The sequence below is a fragment of the Haematobia irritans genome, chromosome 5 (assembly GCF_050003625.1).
Source record: "Haematobia irritans isolate KBUSLIRL chromosome 5, ASM5000362v1, whole genome shotgun sequence".
In the NCBI taxonomy this organism is placed as follows: domain Eukaryota; kingdom Metazoa; phylum Arthropoda; class Insecta; order Diptera; family Muscidae; genus Haematobia; species Haematobia irritans.
Window position 1 is genome coordinate 19,986,932 of NC_134401.1, and position 16,578 is coordinate 20,003,509.

A 16,578-nucleotide genomic window follows, 5' to 3' on the forward strand; every position below is an offset into this window, starting at 1 on the left:
AAGGTTTTCAGCGGTGGATTATCCCACCTCAGTAATGCTCTTGACATTTCTGAGGGTTTCAAAGCTTCTCTAAGTGGTTTCACTGCAATGTGGAACGCCGTTCGGACTCGGCTATAAAAAGGAGGTCCCTTGTCATTGAGCTTAACATGGAATCGGGCAGCACTCAGTGATAAGAGAGAAGTTCACCAATGTGGTATCACAATGGACTGAATAGTCTAAGTGAGCCTGATACATCGGGCTGCCACCTAACCTAACCTAATCTAACCTTGACTTAGGTTAGGTTAGGTATAGTGGCAGCCCGATAATTTCAGGCTCACTTAGACTATTCAGTCCATTGTAATACCACTGAGGTGAATTTCTCTCTTATCACAGAGTGCTGTCCGTTGGCTTAGAGTACGAACCACATTGTGAATTTGGATTTATTGGTTTGGCGTCAGACATTTTAGTTTGGGATCGATGATTCACGGTTAACGGTTCGTGGATTAGGTGATGTCCATTCGGCTTCGCCAGGATCGTACAGAAAATCGTGTTTTGGGGGAGGGAGTCTGAGCGAATATTTATTCTAGACTTTTGTTAGCCAAAACATTTGTCTATGTGTTAAGTATGTATTGTAGAAGTTTTATTATATTAATCATATGACAAGTGAGTCAGAACATATATGTTTTGTAATATATAAATTATTGGTAAAGTAGTAATACAATAGTAACATAAATACAGTAGTAATATATACAACATCTCCCTTCTCAACATATGATTATAATGAATAGATGTGAAGATAAAACAAAATTAATGTAAGTATCAATATTTAATAATAAAGGACAAGATAATAAACATAATTGAAAGATTCATTGAAATGATGTTAATATTTATTTATTGTAATTTAATACCCAAATCTAATTGGTTGTTTAACGGTTCTGCCACTCCTAGTCGTGTTACTAGTTTTTTCATTATTCTTCTTATTTGGATTCTCAACATCTCTCTCATCTTCCCTTTCGTTAGAATTGCAGTTATTTATTATAGGTGGCAATTTTCGGATATGGTCTTGGTTCCTCCTAAAAAGAGAACCATTGTTATCCAAAACTACAAATGATCGGGGTTCTTTGCAAACATTTACAACTTCTCCATGAAACCAATTACTATCAGGAGTTTTCTTAAACATAACTTTCTCTCCATTTATTAAAGGCTTCACTTTCTTTGACTTTCGATTGTAATAATTAGATGTATACTCAGCGTTCAATTGTACATTTCGTTTATATTTCTCTAAGTCAACCACCTTTGGACGAAAATTTTCAAAAATAGACGGAACTTTTGTTCGAAGAGATCTCGACATAAGTAACTCAGATGGGCTAGGCAAATTACCCTTAGGTGTAGTTCTATATAAGAGTAAAGCAATATAGGGATCAGAGTTGCTTTCAAGACATTTGATGAGCAATTTCTTAACAGTCTGTATTGACCTTTCCGCCAGCCCATTTGACCTAGGCAAATAGGGACTGGAAGTTATATGGTCGATTTCCCACTCCTTACAAAACTTTTTAAGTTCCTCTGAGTTGAAGGGTGGACCATTGTCAGAAACTAATGTATGTGGTATTCCATGCCTGGCAAAAATTGATTTAAGCTTGTTTATCACAAAAGAACTACTATTACCACTATTTAGGGCCTCAAGTTCAATATACTTAGAAAAGTAGTCCACTACAAGTAAATACTTCTTACTATTAAGCTCAAAAATATCACAACCAACCTTATACCAGGGTAAATCTACAATTTCATGTGGTAGTAGAGGAGACCTTACGTTACAATTCTTGTACTTTAGACAAGTTTCACAATTTGAAATGATATTATCAATATCATTATAGATATTAGGCCAATAGACGGTTTGGCGTGCTAAATTCTTACACCTAACCATTCCTAAATGACCTTCGTGGAGCTTTTGTATTACTGACTTTCGCAAACTACTAGGAACCAAAATTTGGTTGTCCTTAAGTAATATACCATTCAAATTTGTAATGCTGTCCCTTATCTTGAAGTATGGAGATATACTCGGAACAACAGACTTTTTGTCTCTTGGCCAGCCGTCTCGAATATACTGCATTACTTTTTCTAACACGTCATCTTCAGAAGTGTGCTTCTTAATAATCTCTAAGCTTGCAAACGACACCTCCATACTGGATGACACAAAGTTGCAATGAAGTGTAATCTCTTCATCCATATCTGTTATCGTCTCATTTGCTAGGGGAGCCCTAGATAATGTATCCGCGATCTTCAACTCCTTACCAGGTCTATATACTATAGTTAAATTGTAGCACTGCAGTCTGAGCATAAACCTTTGAAGACGTGGAGGAATTTTATATAGTGGTTTATTAAATAAGCTGACAAGAGGTTTATGGTCCGTTTCAACAATAATTTTAGAACCATACACATACTGATGAAAACGTACGCACCCAAAGACAATCGCGAACAATTCCTTTTCAATCTGAGCATAACATCGCTGAGACTCCGTAAGAGATACTGACGCATACGCTATAGGATGTCTTTCTTGCAGAATTGCTGCCCCCATAGCAAAATTCGAAGCATCTACCGACAAAATAATCTCTTTGCTAGTGTCCAAATAGGCTAAAACAGGTGAAGACGTTATCTCCTTCTTTAATTTTAAAAACTCTAGCTCATGAACTGGCGACCAATGCCATAAAACTTTATCTTGTAAAAGCTCACGTAAATTCTTGTTTTTATCCGACAAATTTTCTATAAATGTACCCAAATAATTAACCATTCCTAAAAATCGTTGAAGGTCCTTGACATTATTTGGATTTGGCATATTTAAAATAGATTTTATCTTATCGTTATCAGGACGTACTCCAGATCGATCAAAAATATGACCTAAAAACTTTATTTCTTGTTTAAAAAAATTGCATTTCGACTTATTAAATTTCAATCCAACTTCTTTTGCTCGTTCGAAAATTGCCTCTAAAGTCTTTGTATGCTCCTCTAAACTACGTGAGTACACTAAAAAGTCGTCTATATATATTATTAAACCCGGTATATCCCCAAAGAGCCTAATCATTTCTGAATGAAATATCTCAGGAGCAGCATTTATGCCGAATGGTAATCTTAAGAATCTGAATCTGCCAAATGGTGTATTAAATGTGCACAACTTCGAGGACGCATCGTCCAAGGGAACCATCCAAAAGCCACTTGTTGCATCTAGTGTAGTAAAGTATTGAGAACCAATAAGTCTTGATTTGCAGTCTTCAATGCCTGGGAAAGGATAATGTGGTCTTAAAACTGCTCTATTCAAATTTCTTGGATCCAAACAAACCCTTATACTTCCATTTGGCTTTGTTACTAGCACAATGGAATTAACCCACTCAGTTGGTTCACTGACAGGCACAATCACATTTAAATCTATCATTCTTTCCAATTCCTTTTTTAAGCTATTATACAATTTGAACGGAATTTTCCGAGGTGGTTCGACTACCGGAGTGACATCTCTATTAATTGTTAGTTTACATTTGTTTTGTAATAGACCAAGACCTTTAAACACATCCGAATATCTTTCAGTTATTTGTTCCGATGAAATTGCATTAACTGATATTAAGTTCATTTCAATGGCACTTTCAATTCCTATTATATTTTTACAGTTTAAATTGACAATAAAAAATGTTATAGAAAACAATTTAGAATTGTACCTCACATTCAAATCTGTGGTTCCCAAAACAGGAATCCTCTCCTTACTAAAAGTAAAAATACGAACAGGTGTTTTTCTTAGGACTTTTAGAATATCTAACTTACTGGCTGTTTCATATGATAATATATTAGCTTGTGCCCCAGTGTCTATTTGTAATGATATCTCAAATTCATTAATTTTTACCTCCACATTCCACTCCGCCATTTTTTTCTCTACATTGTCTACCATTCCAATAAATAGGTCGTCTTGATTTTCATCAACATCAGTGTCATCATTTTTACCAAGCTGTTGAACTAATTTGTTATTTGAGGAACACATTCTTGCGAAATGATTGAAGTTTCCACACTTATGACATCTCACACCTTCTGCAGGGCATTTAGTTTTATGCCATTGTCCACATTTATTACAGTTGTCATTTCTAGCACCTCTACCGGTTCCTTCATGCTGACGCCGAAAACTTCCAAAACCCTTATTCTGATTGAATCTGGTATCTTGAGTTCTGATTTGAGATTTTACATATCCTTTTTGAACAACATTAATAGTGTTTTCTTCGGCATTTCCAGGATGCAAAACCAAAGCATTCTCTTTTGCCATCGCAATATTTTTAGTTATTACAATAGCTTTCTCTAGCTTTATATCACCCTCCGACAAAAGCCTCTCCTTTATATTTGTATACGAAACCGACAGTCCACATATAAATATGTCTCTCACTAATGCATCTCTCAGCACACCAAAATCGCAATTAGAGCTTAAATTCCTTAAGAGTGTAATATATTCGTCAATGGATTGAGTCTCCTCTTGCTTGCAGGTAAAAAATGTGTGCCTTTCCATAACTATGTTGACTTGTGGTACAAAATGAGTCTCGAACATTTTTACTAAATCATCATATTTTACCGTATCCTCATTGACATCGAACGAGTTAAATATATCCATGGTCTGACTTCCAATGTGATGAAGTAATAATGCAACTTTTCTTTGGTCCGTTTCGGACTCCAAATTTGATGCACGTAAAAATATTTTAAACTGCGTTGACCACCGCTTCCACTCTTTTGCCATATTTGCGGCTTTTAGATTTATTGGGTTCAACGAGGCAACAAATTGTCCACCAACTGCTTGGTGGTTTCCCGTTTCAGAAGGCATGATTTAAAAAACTTTTCTTTTATGATACAAAATTTTTAGCTTTATTTTTTTTCACTCTGACACCATGTTAAGTATGTATTGTAGAAGTTTTATTATATTAATCATATGACAAGTGAGTCAGAACATATATGTTTTGTAATATATAAATTATTGGTAAAGTAGTAATACAATAGTAACATAAATACAGTAGTAATATATACAACACTATGGTTGCGAACAAATTTCATGGGAGCTCAGGTCTTCGGCCCACTTCTTTGTGTGCTTCCCTGGTTCTTGCATTTCTGAAGAGGGTAAGTCACTACTTCCAAGTTTTCGGGTAATGGATAGTTTAGGTGGCAGCCCAATGACTCAGACTCACCTCCTTTTATATCCGAGTCCGAACGACGTTCCTCATTGTAGTAAAACCACTTAAAGAAGCTTTGAAACACTCAGCAACGTCAACAGCATTAGTGAGGTAGGATAATCCACCGCTGAAAAACTTTTTGGTTTGCGGTCGAAGCAGGAATCCATCCCACAAACTTGTGTATGCAAGGCGGGCATGCCAACCCTTGCACCACGGTGGCTCCCATTTTCGTTTTCGGGTAAAGCTGGTGGCAATTCTTAGGTTAGGTTATAGTGTAACCCATTAGAAGGGCTCACATTTACTTAGATTACATACCACATTGAGTATTCGGATTTATTGGACTGGCATCGGAAATTTGTTTGGGTTCGATGATTCACGATCGTTGATTTGAGTTTTGCTGATTCGGCGTTGATGGTTCATGGCTTAAGTGCTGTCTATTCGGCTTCGTTTTTAATTCTGGGCAGGTATTCGCCAGGAATACCTGCCCTGGATGACCGAGCGAAACTGTACTCTGTGGTCTGATTAGTCAAAAAATTTGCGTATGGGTGCGAAAAAAATTTCATGGAGGTCCAGGCCCAAGTTTCTTCTTTGTATACTTCCCTGATACTCGCTGTCTTTGATTCGTCGTTATTGATTCTGGTTTGTTAGTTGGTTGTTACTGGTTTGACATCGATATTTCGGCTTCTTCGATTCAGAGTTTTTCTTGTCTTGCTGATATAACTGTTTCGGGTTCGTTGGTTCGTTTTTTTTTATTTGGAACTGTTGATGATGTCATAACCCTTGGGATTTGTTCGTATTATTCATAGGTGGGAAGAAAGGAGAAGCGATCACAGTAAGATTAAGTCGGTATTTAAAACGTCAAAATCCCTTTCGAGGAAGCGAGCTGTCTGTACTGAATACGTCTTGATCGAAATAGGTGTCGATTTTGCAGGTCAAGCGAAAAGATGCCTCTTGATTTAAGGCAAATGTCCACACTGTGGGCTTAAATCAGTCCGATGTGATACAATGTGAAGTGGAAGTGAACTTCTCTCTTATCAATAAGTGTTGTCCGATTCTACGTTAGCTCAATGACATACACTTTGAATTGCCGCGCCTAAAGAGAGAGGTAGCTCTATAGGTACCTGAAGATCGTCGTCTTTGATTGGGGGTCGTTAATTTGGCGGTACTAGCGGAGTGCTAGCAAAGCCTAATGCCGAGGTACTAGTCACCGAAGCATCTAGAGCGGAGGCAAGCCAAATGCCTAGGCAAGCTGAAAGCCGAAGTAACTAGCGCTGAAGCAAGAAGAATATCTGGCTAGCCCAAGCAGATAATGCCGAAACAAGATACTGGTCGAAGATAGGTGAACTAGAACTGCGGAAGCGATTTGGTGTCCAGCAAATAGTACAAAGGAAATTAAATGCCAACGAAGAAGAGAGTGCGGAAGTACCGCAAGAACTCGAACAAATTTTGCGGAAGCAAGCTAAATACTGAAGTACCCAGAGAGGAAACAAAACTAGGCATACAAACAGATAGAGCGGAGGTATGCGAAATGCCTCAGCAAGCTGAAAACCAAAGCAACTAGCGCTGAAGTAAAATGAAAGTTTATAATGCGGAAGCAAGCGAAGTGTCGAAACAACTTGTGCGGAAGGAAACTAAATGCCGGAAGGGATTATGCGTCGAGTAAACGCGAGAAAGAAAAAGGCTAATTCCAAACAATTGTGTAAATCAACGCTAGTACTCAAAAAAAAAAATTGCAGAAGGAAGGTGAGTACGTAAGTGCGGACGCAAAACTATGAACTCAAATAGCTAGAGCAAAGGCAAGCTAAGTACCTAAGCAAGCTAAAAATCTAAGCAACTAGCGCTGAAGCAGGGGCGGACGAAAATCTAGGCACCCACTCAACTAAAACGGAGGCAAGCCAAATGCCTAATTAAGCTGAAAACCGAAGTCACCAGCGCTGAAGCAAGTTGAAAGCTTATAATGCGGAAGCAATCGAGTTGTCGAAACAAATTGTGCGTAAGGAAACTAAATGCCGATGCAAATACTCTGTAAGCGATTAGTTGTCGAGTATAATGTGAGAATAAAAATTAACGCAAAAGAAAAAAAAAAAATAGTCTGAAGCAACGCTGGTACTCAAACAAATATTTCGGAAACAAGCTGAGTAGGGAAGTGCGGAAGTAAAACTAGGAACCCAAATAGCTAGAGCAAAGGCAAGCTAAATGCCAAAGCAATCTGAAAAACAAACAACTAGACCTGAAGCAAGTGCGGAAGCAAATCTAGGCACCCACGCAACTAAAACGGAGGCAAGCCAAATGCCTAAGTAAGTTGAAAACCGAAGCACCTACCGCTGAAGCAAGTGGAAAGCTTACAATGAGGAATCAAGCGAGTTGTCGAAACAACTTGTGCGTAATTAAACTAAATGCCGAAGCAAATACTGAGGAAGCGATTAGTTGTCGAGTATAATATGAGAAAAAAACAATGGAAGCAATGCTAGTTCTCAAACAAACATTGCGGAAGCAAGCTGAGTACGGAAGTGCGGAGATAAAACTAGGCACCCAAACAGCTAGAGCGGAGGCAACATAAATTCCAAAGCAATCTGAAAACCGAAACAACTAGCCCTGCTGCAAAGTTAAAGCTGAATGTTGTGCGAAAAAAATCCAAAAAACGAAAAAATAGTGCGGATGCAACTTGGAAACCAAGCAAATAGTGCGGAAGAAGATAAATCTTGAAGAAAGTGTTTCATAAGCATGCCAGGTATCGAAAGTATGAAGTAACTAAGTTAACCTCTGAGTAGTAAGTTAACCTCTGAATTATATAGTGCGGAAGGAACCTTAATTTCAAAGCATCTAGTGCGGAAGGAAACTGATTGCCGAAGCAAATAGTGCGGAAGGATGTTAGGTGTCGACCAATCTTTGGGGAAGAACTAAATGTCGAAGAGAATGATTCGGAAGCAATTTAGATGTGGAAACAACTGTTGCGAAAGGAAGCTAAGCAAGCAAGCTACGCCAAAGCATTTAGAGCAGAAGCATGGAAGTGCTATGATTACAGTTATACGTGGCAAAGGACGTTTGTTACAACTGACTAGTAGGTCAAAAGACAATGACATTAAGGGATTCCAAAATCGCTTGGATAGCTGATTAATGAAATAATGAGCTTGAAATCGAGGTTATCCTTCCTTATATCTCCGAGGATTTTGAACACTCATCGAAAGGAATTTCAATGCAAGTTTAAGAGATACGAATATCCTTAAGGAGATTGTGCGGAAGCAAACTTGATTTCAAAGCAACTAGTGCGGAAGGCATATGAATGCTGAAGCAAATAGTGCGGAAGAATGTTAGGTGTCGAGCAATCTTTGGGGAATAACTAAATGTCGAAGGAATTGATTCAGAAGCAAGATAGATGTGGAAACAACTGTTGCAAAAGGAAGCTAAGCAAGCAAGCTAAACGCCAAAGCATCTGGAGCAGAAGCATGGAAGTGCTATCATTACAGTGATACCTGGCAAAGGACGTTTGTTACAACTGACTAGTAGGTCAAAAGACAATGGCATTAAGGGATTCCAAAATCACTTGAATAGCTGATTACTGAAATGATGAGCTTGAAATCGAGGTTATTCTTCCTTATATCTCCGACGATTTTGAATACTTATCGTAGGGAATTTCAATGCAAGTTTAAGAGATACGAATATCCTTAAGGAGATTGTGCGGAAGTAACCTTGATTTCATAGCAACTAGTGCGGAAGGCATATGAATGCTGAAGCAAATAGTGCGGAAGGATGTTAGGTGTCGATCAATATTTGGGGAAGAACTAAATGTCGAAGAGAATGATTCGGAAGCAATTTAGGTGTGGAAACAACTGATGCGAAAGGAAGCTAAGCAAGCTAGCTAAACGCCGAAGAATCTAGAGCAGAAGCATGGAAGTGCTATGATTACAGTTATATCTGGCAAAGGATGTTTGTTACAACTGACTAGTGGGTCAAAAGACAATGGCATTAAGGGAATCCAAAATCGCTTGGATAGCTGACTAATGAAATGATGAGCTTGAAATCGAGGTTATCCTTCCTTATATCTCCGAGGATTTTGAACACTCATCGACGGGAATTTCAATGCAATGTTAAGAGATACGAATATCCTTAAGGAGATTGTGCGGAAGCAAACTTGATTTCAAAGCAACTAGTGCGGAAGGCATATGAATGCTGAAGCATATAGTGAGGAAGCATGTTAGGTGTCGAGCAATCTTTGGGGAAAAACTAAACGTCGAAGAGAATGATTCGGAAGAAATTTAGGTGTGGAAACAACTGATGCGAAAGGAAGCTAAGCAAGCTAGCTAAACGCCAAAGAATCTAGAGCAGAAGCATGGAAGTGCTATCATTACAGTCATACCTGCAAAGGACGTTTGTTACAACTGACTAGTAGGTCAAAAGACAATGGCATTAAGGGAATCCAAAATCGCTTGGATAGCTGATTAATGAAATGATGAGCTTGAAATCGAGGTTATCCTTCCTTATATCTCCGAGGATTTTGAATACTTATCGAAGGGACTTTCAATGCAAGTTTAAGAGATACGAATATCCTTAAGGAGATTGTGCGGAAGCAAACTTGATTTCAAAGCAACTAGTGCGGAAGGCATATGAATGCTGAAGCAAATAGTGAGGAAGCATGTTAGGTGTCGAGCAATCTGTGCGGAAGAACTAAATGTCGAAGAGAATGATTCGGAAGCAATTTACATGTGGAAACAACTGATGCGAATAGAAGCTAAGCAAGCAAGCTAAACGCCAAAGGATTTAGGTCAGAGGCATGGAAGTGCTATCATTACAGTGATACCTGGCAAAGGACGTTTGTTACAACTGACTATAGGTCTAAAGACAATGGCATTAAGGGATTCCAAAATCGCTTGGATAGCTGATTACTGAAATGATGAGCTTGAAATCGAAGTTATTCTTACTTATAACTCCGAGGATTTTGAATACTTATCGAAGGGACTTTCAATGCAAGTTTAAGAGATACGAATATCTTGAAGGAGATTGTGCGGAAGCAACCTTGATTTCATAGCAACTAGTGCGGAAGGAAACTGAATGAAGAAGCAAATAGTGCGGAAGCATGTTAGGTGTCGAGCAATCTTTGGGGAAGAACTAAATGTCGAAGAGAATGATTCGGAAGCAATTTAGATGTGGAAACAACTGATGCGAATTGAAGCTAAGCAAGCTAGCTAAACGCCAAAGCATCTAGAGCAGAAGCATGGAAGTGCTATCATTACAGTGATACCTGGCAAAGGACGTTTGTTACAACTGACTATAGGTCTAAAGACAATGGCATTAAGGGAATCCAAAATCGCTTGGATAGCTGATTAATGAAGTGATGAGCTTGAAATCAAGGTTATCCTTCCTTATATCTCCGAGGATTTTGAACACTCATCGAAGGGAATTTCAATGCAATTTTAAGAGATACGAATATCCCCCGAACCACATTAGCTGGGTATACATTTTTTATCTCTCTTCTTATATCTCTTCTCCTTGGAGTGGGTCCTTGTTCACAGATCTTCAAGTACTGGGGTAAATAGGTTCAGAGTGAGCAAACATATGTCCCTTTTCTTCAAAATAGTCTGTTGTAAACGTTTGACGAGCGCTCAAATTTTTCTCAGTGTTCGTTTTAAAGTTTCTAAATCTTTTCAATGTTGCATCTTTTCGCTATTGCTCTAAATGTTGAACAGTTTGCTAGATCTCTGTTGCATCAAAGAGCTGAAGTTGATGAAGCCTGGAGGGCGCGTGCTGAATTTAATCAGTTTCAGTTTATGTTGCATGTTGCGTACAATGACACTCTTCTCTCAGCTAAGATACGGATGCCTAAGATAGCTAAAGGTAGATAGATGCAAGGATAGCGATAACCATTAGCTTGAGGTTTTTGTTTTCATAGATTCACTGATTCAACCAATTTTTCTAGTTTTATTTTTTTTTCTTTTTTGGATAAGGGGGATTATGATGGAAAATATTATTAAAATTCTCCAAGGATGATTTCACAAAAATGTGGGCCGGGGCAAGAGAGAAAGAGAGGTAAAAATAATCTCTAGAAATTAGAACATTAAGTCTATGGTTTTGTATAGAAAGCCATGCCATGCCATCGGAGTATTCTACGACGCTTGCCGGTAGTGGAAGGTTATTTATTCTTATTAAGGATTTGAGTTTCATTTATGGCCTCGGGTAAAATGAACACAACTAATATATTTAACGGTTAAGAGAATAAAAATTACAATTAGTTTTGGGATAGAGAAGGTATCTACAATCGGTATGTAGGATTAGAGATAGGACATGTGAAGAAATAGGGATTGTAATGAGAACAAAAAGGTCGAGGTTGCGATTTTTCCAAATATTTTGAAAATTCGACTTTTCGATTTTATTTTTTTAAATTTGACGATTCTGATTCTTCCAAACTTGAACTTTGGACTAACCAACATATTCTCTAATTTTTTCCAAATTTGAAAAAGTCGAGTTTTCTGTTTGTTTTTTTTCTTCAAAAATTTGAAAGGTGTGCTTTTGACTTTTGTGATTATTGCAAATATTATTTGGCAATGAGAATTTTCGCTTCTTGCCTCTTAGATATGAAAACTTGCTTTACTATTATGCTTTGAATATTTTATTAATAAGATAATCATAATGTAGTTATAAATCTAAATTCTATAGGGTGTGGTCTTATTCGGTGAATACATGGAAAAGTTGCATTGCCAGTTTAGACAAAGACGAAATTGTCGTTTCGTCCCAACCAACTCTCTGCAAAAGCCAATATTGACCAAATATATGCTATAGGTTAAAGCAAAACATTTATGCATTTTTTCGAAGGAGACAAGAAAATATTTATGAATTTCTCCTTGAGGGAAATTTTGAGGCATTATACGTGTTTATTGGATTACTGGTGATTAATTGTCATGTTACTTTGCATTAGGAAAATAATATATTAGGTATGCAATTTTTTTCGAATAATAATTAATATGATATGGATTTAATTTTGTCAAAATTTAATTTCTATACAACAAATTTCTGTAAATTTCTTGAAAATGTCTTGTCTATAGGAATTTTTCTGAAAATTTCTTGTATAAAGGAAATTTCTGAAAAAAAAATAATTTCTATAAGAAATTTTCTGGAAATATCATTTCTATAGGAAATTTTCAGATATTTTCATTTGTATAAGAAATTTTTTTAAAATTTCATGTCTATAGGAAATTTTCTGAAAAATGCATATCTATAAGAACTTTTCTCAAAATTTCATGTCTATAGGATTTTTCTTGTTTTAAAATTCATGCCTATAAGAAATTTTCTAACAATTTAAATTTCTATAGGAATTTTTCTGAAAATTTCATTTCTATAGAAAAATTTCATGTCTATAGAAAATTTTCTGGAAAATGAATGTCTATAAGAACTTTTCTTAAAATTTCATGTCTATGACACATTTTCGGAAAAATTCAAGTCTATAAGAAATCTTCTGACAGTGCTATAGGAAATTATCTGAAAATTTCATTTCTATAGGAAATTTTCTGCAAATTTCAATTTCTCTAGGAAATTTTCTTAAAATGTCATTTTCTATAGGAACTTTTCTTAACATTTCAATTTCTATAGGAAATTTTCTGCAAACTTAAATTTCTATAGAAAATTTTGTGAAAATTTCAGTGCTATAGGAAATTTTCTGCAAATTTCAATTTCTATAGGAAATTTTCTGAAAATTACAGTACTATAGATAATTATTTTATTTCCATAGATAATTATTTGAAAATTTCATTTCTATAGGAAATTTTCTGCAAATTTCAATTTCTGTAGGTAATTTTCTAAAAATTTCTTATCTACGGGAAATTTTCTGAAGACTTCTTGTCTGTATGAAATTTTCTAAAAATTTAATTTCTGTAGGAAATGTTGTCAATAATTCATTATTGTAGGAAGTATAGTGAATATTTCTTTGCTATAGGAAATTTTGTGAAAATTTCTTTGCCAAAAACACAGTTTTTTAGGAAATTTTGTCAAAGTCCAGTTTCTATAGAAAATTTTGTCATTGTTTTATTTCTATATGAAATTCTATTAAAATTGCTTATATATAGGAAAGTTTGTCAGAATTTCTTTTTTGGGGGACGTTTTCTACAAATTTCATTTCAATAGGAAATTTTCTGAAAATTTCAATTTTTATAGGAAATTTTCTAAAAATTTTAGTTCCACAGGAATTTTTCTGAGAACTTACATTCTATAGAAAATTTTCTGAAAATTTCAGTTCCACAAAAATTTTTCTGAAAATTTCATTTCTAAAGAAAATTTTTTGAAAATTTTATTTCTATAGGAAATTTCCATAGGATTTTTTCTGAAAATTTCAATTTCTATATTTTCTTACAATTAAAATTTCAATAGACAATTTTCCGAAAATTTGAATTTCTATAGCCAATTTTCGGAAAATTTAATTTCTATAGGAAATTTTCTTAAAAGATCTGTGCACAGGCAATTTTCTGAAAATTTCATTTCTATAGGAAATTTTTTGTAAATTTCATTTCGATAGGAAATTTTGTCAAAATATATCCATAGAAAATTATCTGACAATTACTATTGGAAAATTCCTGAAAATTTCAATTTCGATAAGAAATTTTCTAAAAATGTCCGTGCAATAAGAAATATTCTGAAAATTTCAATTTCTACAGAAAATTTTCTGAAAGAAAGATGTTTCGGATTTTCTGAAACCTTTTTCAAATTTTCTGAAAATTTCAGTGGCAAAGTAAATTTTCTGAAAATTTCAGTACTACTGGAAATTTTCTGAAAATTGCAGTGCTACTGGAAATTTTCTAAAAAATTCAGTGCTACAGGAAATTTTCTGAAAATTTCAGTGCTATAAGAAATTTTGTGAAAATGTCAGTTCTATAGGAAATTTTATGAAAATTTCAGTGCTATAGGAATTTTTCTGAAAATTTTATTTCTATAAGAAATTTTCTTAAAATTTCATTTCTTTAAGAATTTTTTTTTTCAAAATGTATCATCTATAAAAAATTGTATAAAAATCTTATACCATAGAAAATTATGATAATTTGATTTCTTTAGGAAATATTCTGAAAATTTCAAATTCGGAAAAAAAATTTACTGCAATTTTCAATTTCTATAGGAAATATTCAGTGCTATAGGAAATTTTCGGAAAATTTTATTTCTATAGGAAATTTTTTTAAAAAATAAGATATCTAAAGGAAATTTTCTTAAAATGTCATTTCAACAGAAAATTTTGTCAAAATGTCTCACCTATAGGAAATTGTGTAAGAAATTTTTGTCTACAGAAAATTATCTGAAAATTTCTATAGAAAATTTTCTGAAAAATTGAGTGCTATAAAAAAAATATTTTAAACATTTAATTTTTATAGTAATTTTCTGAAAAATATAATTTTGGTAAGAAATTTTTTAATTTTTCTTTCTATAGGAAAATTTTGGAAGATTATAATTACTGAAAATTTCAATTTCTCTAGGCAATTTTCGCGAAAATTTTATTTCTATAAGAAATTGTGGGAAATTTTCATTTCTGTAGGACATTTTCTTGTCTATGGGAAATTTTCGAAAAATTTTATTGTTATGTCTATGACAGTTTCTATAGGAAATTTTATAAAGAAAAGTGCTATAAGAAATTTACCAAAAATATAATTTCTATAGGAAATTTTCTGGAAAAAAGGATTTCAATATGTAATTTTCTGAAAATTTTTTTCTATAAGAAATTTTCTGAAAATTTCATTTCTATAAGAAAAATTTTTGAAAATTTCATTTCTATAGGAAAATTTTGGAAGATTATAATTACTGAAAATTTCAATTTCTCTAGGGAATTTTCGCGAAAATGTTATTTCTATAGGAAATTGTGGGAAATTTTCATTTCTGTAGGAAATTTTCTTGTCTATGGGAGATTTTCGAAAAATTTTATTGCTATGTCTATGACAGTTTCTATAGGAAATTTTATAAAGAAAAGTGCTATAAGAAATTTACCAAAAATATAATTTCTATAGGAAATTTTCTGGAAAAAATCATTTCGATAGGTAATTTTTTGAAAATTTTTTTCTATAAGAAATTTTCTGAATATTTCATTTCTATAAGAAAATTTTTTGAAAATTTCATTTCTATAGGAAATTTTCTGAAGATTTCAGTGCTATAGGAAATTTTCCAAAAATATCATTTCTAAAGAATAATTGCTGAAAAATGTCATTTGTATAGAAAGTTTTTTGACAATTTTTTGTATATAGGAAATTATCTCAAAATTTAATTTCGATAAGAAAATTTTGAAAATTTCATTTCTATATATTTGAAAATTTTTTGAAAATTTCATTTCTATATGTTTGAAAATTTCATTTCTGTAAGATATTTTCTACAAATTTCTTGTCTATAGGAAATTTTCGGAAAATTTAATTTTTTATAGGAAATCTTCTATTAAATAAAAATGAAATTTTCTGGAAATTTTATTTCTATTGAAAATTTTCTGAAAATTTCATTTTTGTAGAAAATTTTTTAAAAATGTCTTTCCAAAGGATATATTCTTTCATTTCTATTTTTTTGTATTTCGCTTTTACTCTTTTCGTGGGAACGAATGAAATTATTTTGGTTTTGAATTAATCACAACATAGTCACACCATTAATATGCATAATGAGAAAAAACATCATGCTATGGTGAACATGGCTCCTACCTTTTACCCCGCGTGCCCCTTTTTCTATTGATCTTCATGTTTGGAGTTACATTTGCTCGAATAGGAAAACCAATAAATATAGTGATATTGTCCATATAATTTAATTTTTCCTTCCTTGACCCCCTCTCACGTGCTTTGCCTATTTATGACTTGGCCAAGTGATTATCAATGTGGCCAATGGTCTTATTGGAGTGTAATTTCGATGTTGCTGCTGCTGCTGTTGATGATGCCAATGTCGTTGTAGTTACTTTTGGTTCATTTCTTTAAATTGTTATGTCGTGTTTGTGTACAAATTATCTAAAATGTTCATATGACGATGACTACGACAATGTTATTGAGCTCCTCCTGCCTTTCCCTCTCTTTGATGCTCCCTCTAGCCTTTTTGTGCAAGACGAAACCAAGTTCCAAGCTTAATATTTCCTGTTATCGTACCTTAGCCCCTCTACAGTCTTATGTAGATATTGACTACTGTTCACTGTCCTCCTTACAAGCTACCCCTCGCCGTTCCAACCATATTTGTATATGGTTGCAAATCCTTTGGAGACTTAACTGACAACCTGCTTGGCGCTCAATTTTTGCTTCATTACGTTTTTGGCCATTAGCAATTATCATTATCATTACCATACCATTGCGAATGAACATTTAATTTGGTCTATACAACAATAACAACAACAACAACATCAACATAACGAAACATTGATGCAGCAAAATGTATGGTCCTTACCCCTTTATATCCCTCCTCATATTGAATATCAAACAATTATCCGGGT